Raw genomic sequence first — 6,000 nt, forward strand, 5'->3', positions numbered from 1 at the left:
CTAGAACATAGTTTAGTTAATTCTAAACTTGTTCGCAAACAAAAGTTAATCCTTCTAACTTGACTTTTAAAATCAACTAAACACATGTTCTATATCTATATGATATGCTAACTTAATGATTTAAAACCTGGAAACACGAAAAACACCGTAAAACCGGATTTACGCCGTCGTAGTAACACCGCGGGCTGTTTTGGGTTAGTTAATTAAAAACTATGATAAACTTTGATTTAAAAGTTGTTATTCTTAGAAAATGATTTTTATTATGAACATGAAACTATATCCAAAAATTATGGTTAAACTCAAAGTGGAAGTATGTTTTCTAAAATGGTCATCTAGACGTCGTTCTTTCGACTGAAATGACTACCTTTACAAAAACGACTTGTAACTTATTTTTCCGACTATAAACCTATACTTTTTCTGTTTAGATTCATAAAATAGAGTTCAATATGAAACCATAGCAATTTGATTCACTCAAAACGGATTTAAAATGAAGAAGTTATGGGTAAAACAAGATTGGATAATTTTTCTCATTTTAGCTACGTGAAAATTGGTAACAAATCTATTCCAACCATAACTTAATCAACTTGTATTGTATATTATGTAATCTTGAGATACCATAGACACGTATACAATGTTTCGACCTATCATATCGACACATCTATATATATTTCGGAACAACCATAGACACTCTATATGTGAATGTTGGAGTTAGCTATACAGGGTTGAGGTTGATTCCAAAATATATATAGTTTGAGTTGTGATCAATACTGAGATACGTATACACTGGGTCGTGGATTGATTCAAGATAATATTTATCGATTTATTTATGTACATCTAACTGTGGACAACTAGTTATAGGTTACTAACGGGGACAGCTGACTTAATAAACTTAAAACATCAAAATATATTAAAAGTGTTGTAATTATATTTTGAACATACTTTAATATATGTATATATTGTTATAGGTTCGTGAATCAACAGTGGCCAAGTCTTACTTCCCGACGAAGTAAAAATCTGTGAAAGTGAGTTATAGTCCCACTTTTAAAATCTAATATTTTTGGGATGAGAATACATGCAGGTTTTATAAATGATTTACAAAATAGACACAAGTACGTGAAACTACATTCTATGGTTGAATTATCGAAATCGAATATGCCCCTTTTTATTAAGTCTGGTAATCTAAGAATTAGGGAACAGACACCCTAATTGACGCGAATCCTAAAGATAGATCTATTGGGCCTAACAAACCCCATCCAAAGTACCGGATGCTTTAGTACTTCGAAATTTATATCATATCCGAAGGGTGTCCCGGAATGATGGGGATATTCTTATATATGCGTCTTGTTATTGTCGGTTACCAGGTGTTCACCATATGAATGATTTTTATCTCTATGTATGGGATGTGTATTGAAATATGAAATCTTGTGGTCTATTGTTACGATTTGATATATATAGGTTAAACCTATAACTCACCAACATTTTTGTTGACGTTTAAAGCATGTTTATTCTCAGGTGAATATTAAGAGCTTCCGCTGTTGCATACTAAAATAAGGACAAGATTTGGAGTCCATGTTTGTATGATATTGTGTAAAAACTGCATTCAAGAAACTGATTTCGATGTAACATATTTGTATTGTAAACCATTATGTAATGGTCGTGTGTAAACAGGATATTTTAGATTATCATTATTTGATAATCTACGTAAAGCTTTTTAAACCTTTATTTATGAAATAAAGGTTATGGTTTGTTTTAAAAATGAATGCAGTCTTTGAAAAACGTCTCATATAGAGGTCAAAACCTCGCAACGAAATCAATTAATATGGAACGTTTTTAATCAATAAGAACGGGACATTTCAGTTGGTATCCGAGCGTTGGTCTTAGAGAACCAGAAAATTTGCATTAGTGTGTCTTATCGAGTTTGTTAGGATGCATTAGTGAGTCTGGACTTCGACCGTGTTTTCTTTAAAAATGATTGCTTAACATTTTTGTTGGAAACTATATATTTTTAACATATGAATATTATGTGATATATTAATCTCTTAACGTGTTTGATATTATATGATAGATGTCTACCTCTAGAACAAGTCCCATTGACTCACCTAATAATAATGAAGAGTCAAATGTAAATTGGAATGATTTGTGGACTGATTCACAAGTTCCCGAAGAGGAACCGGAAGAAGAGTCGGAACCGGAAGAAGAATCGGAACCGGAAGAAGAATCGGAACCGGATGAAGAAATAGAACCGGTGGGGGAAATAATAAAACGGTTAAGTAAAAGAAAATCCTCAACCAACCGACCAAAGTTAATTATGGTCAATGGTGTTTCCGCCAAGGAAGCAAAATATTGGGAGGATTACCAATTCTCCGATGAATCGGATTCCGACGAGAATTCTGATGATGTTATAGAAATTACCCCAACTGAATTTAAAAAGGCAAAAGAAAATAATAAGGGAAAGGGCATAAAAATAGAGAAATCTAATTCCAACCCCGATGAACTTTATATGTATCGTCAACCCCCGAAGTCCTTAAGTTGTAACAATGACCCGGGAACCTCTAAACCACCAGGTTTTTCTAAACCAATGTGGACAACGACGGATCGTATTAGGGGAACATCATATATCCCTAGAAACTTGGTAAAACGAACCAAAACCGAAGAAGAAGAAACGAGCGAGTCGGAATAAGATAGTTGTATTCGTGTGGTGTAATATATGTAATATAGTGTTCTTATGCTTTATGATATATGTAAAAATTGCTTGTATTAATAAGTATTTTTTTATGAATCTAACTCTTGTCTATTTTACAGTTTAAAAACACAAAATGGATAGACAACCCAATATTTTAAGAGACCTACCCGGAGACATGATTGATGAAATCTTGTCTAGAGTCGGCCAGAATTCTTCGGCACAACTATTTAAGGCGAGATCAGTTTGTAAGACATTCGAAGAACGTTCCAAGAATGTCTTGGTTTATAAGAGACTTTCGTTTGAAAGATGGGGGATATCACATTGGGAAACCCATAAGTTACGATGTGTTTACTTTGACGCATATATTGCGGGGAACCCAAATGCTATTTTACGCAACGGGTTAAGAAATTATTTTGACTCAATATATCCGAATATTGGACTTCGTGATTTAGAAAAAGCGGCTAACATGCAACATAAAGAAGCATGTTATGCTTACGGATTAGTAATGTTCGCTTCTCACCAAAGTGAGAACAAGAACATCGGGCTACAACTATTAAACAAAACGTTTCCACAAGTGACGGAGTCGGTAATTGGGGTAAGAAATGAGGTTTTTAGATTATTACGGGACTGTTGGACATTACGTAACCCTCGTCCCTTTGATGACGTTACAACACGCTGTCTTATCAACGGCCATAACGGTTATGTTGCACAAGACCAAGGATGGGAAGTAGTCCTAGTAAAACCAGAATGCATGACTTGTTTCTGGACGTATGAATTACGTGTCTTTATTGCCTTTGCTGAACGACTTGTGTACTAGCTAGAATTGTCTTCACAACTATCTTGTATCAAAGTTATTGTGTGCTATATTTCATGCTTTATGTAAAATAAGCGGTATTGTAAGTTTGTAAAATATTGTATAAAAGTTTGAACGCGAAATATTATTATAATCAGTTTTTCATATAGAATTGTAGTAGTTGAATTGTATATTAGCTACTAAGTATGAACTTAACGGGTAGGTACTACCCGAATTTAAACTTATAAAACGCTAATATGAAGAAAAAGCTTTTATAAATGAGTTCATATTATGCTACGAAATACTATTAACTACTCTTAATATTCTGTATGATTAACTTGTTCCATTTGACTATTTTGAAGGAAATGGCACCGACTACTCGACACACCGTGAATATGAATGAAGAGGAATTCCGTACTTTTCTAGCTTCAAACATAGCCGCAGTACAGGCTGCGCTACATACCAACAATAACCTTGGATCTAGCAGTACAGGAAATCGTGTAGGATGCACCTACAAAGAATTCACTGCCTGCAAACCTTTGGAATTTGATGGAACCGAAGGACCGATCGGATTGAAACGGTGTACCGAGAAGGTCGAATCGGTGTTTGCCATAAGTAAGTGTACTGAAGAGGACAAAGTAAAGTACGCTACGCATACCTTCACAGGTTCTGCGTTAACATGGTGGAATACCTATCTAGAACAAGTGGGACAAGACGATGCGTACGCACTACCGTGGTCAGCATTCAAGCACTTGATGAACGAGAAGTACCGTCCCAGAATCGAGGTCAATAAGCTCAAGACATAACTTAGAGGGTTACGAACCCAAGGATTTGATATTACCACGTACGAAAGACGATTCACAGAATTGTGCCTATTGTGTCCGGGAGCATTCGAAGATGAGGAAGAGAAGATCGACGCGTTTGTGAAAGGATTACCGGAAAGAATCCAAGAAGATATAAGTTCACACGAGCCCGCCTCCATACAACAGGCATGTAGAATGGCTCACAAACTAGTGAACCAGATTGAAGAAAGAATTAAAGAACAGACTGCTGAAGAGGCCAATGTGAAGCAAGTCAAAAGAAAGTGGGAGGAAAACGGTGATAAGAATCACCAATACAACAACAACAGCAATTACAACAATAATCGCAACAATTATCCCAACAATCGCAACATCAATCGCAACTACAACAAACGGCCCAACAACAACAGCAACTACAACAATCATCCCAACAACAATAATAACCGCAACAACAACAACAACAATCAGAAGCAGCTATGCCAAAGGTGTGAAAAGAATCACTCGGGGTTCTGCACCAAATTTTGCAACAAGTGTAAAAGAAATGGTCATAGCGCGGCGAAGTGTGAGGTCTACGGACCAGGGGTTAATAGAATGAAAGGAACAAATGGTGTCGGAACGAGTAATGGCGGAGCAAGTAGTGTCGGAGCAAGTTATGCCAATGTAGTTTGTTATAAATGTGGAAAACCAGGCCACATTATTAGAAATTGCTCGAACCAGGAGAACACGAATGGACAAGGCCGTGGAAGAGTTTTCAATATTAATGCGGTAGAGGCACAGGAAGACCCGGAGCTTGTTACGGGTACGTTTCTTATTGACAATAAATCTGCTTACGTTTTATTTGATTCGGGTGCGGATAGAAGCTATATGAGTAGAGATTTTTGTGCTAAATTAAGTTGTCCATTGACGCCTTTGGATAGTAAATTTTTACTCGAATTAGCAAATGGTAAATTAATTTCAGCAGATAATATATGTCGGAATCGAGAAATTAAACTGGTTAGCGAAACATTTAAGATTGATTTGATACCAGTAGAGTTAGGGAGTTTTGATGTGATAATCGGTATGGACTGGTTGAAAGAAGTGAAAGCGGAGATCGTTTGTTACAAAAATGCAATCCGCATTATACGAGAAAAAGGAAAACCCTTAATGGTGTACGGAGAAAAGGGTAACACGAAGCTACATCTTATTAGTAATTTGAAGGCACAAAAACTAATAAGAAAAGGTTGCTATGCTGTTCTAGCACACGTCGAGAAAGTACAAACTGAAGAAAAGAGCATCAATGATGTTCCCATTGCAAAAGAATTTCCCGATGTATTTTCGAAAGAATTACCGGGATTACCCCCACATCGATCCGTTGAATTTCAAATAGATCTTGTACCAGGAGCTGCACCAATAGCTCGTGCTCCTTACAGACTCGCACCCAGTGAGATGAAAGAACTGCAAAGCCAATTACAAGAACTTTTAGAGCGTGGTTTCATTCGACCAAGCACATCACCGTGGGGAGCTCCTGTTTTGTTTGTCAAGAAGAAAGATGGTACATTCAGGTTATGTATCGACTACCGAGAGTTGAACAAACTTACCATCAAGAACCGCTACCCACTACCGAGAATCGACGACTTATTTGATCAACTACAAGGCTCGTCTGTTTATTCAAAGATTGACTTACGTTCCGGGTATCATCAAATGCGGGTGAAAGAAGATGATATTCCAAAGACTGCTTTCAGAAC

The sequence above is a fragment of the Rutidosis leptorrhynchoides genome, chromosome 8 (genome assembly GCF_046630445.1).
Source record: "Rutidosis leptorrhynchoides isolate AG116_Rl617_1_P2 chromosome 8, CSIRO_AGI_Rlap_v1, whole genome shotgun sequence".
Taxonomy (NCBI): domain Eukaryota; kingdom Viridiplantae; phylum Streptophyta; class Magnoliopsida; order Asterales; family Asteraceae; genus Rutidosis; species Rutidosis leptorrhynchoides.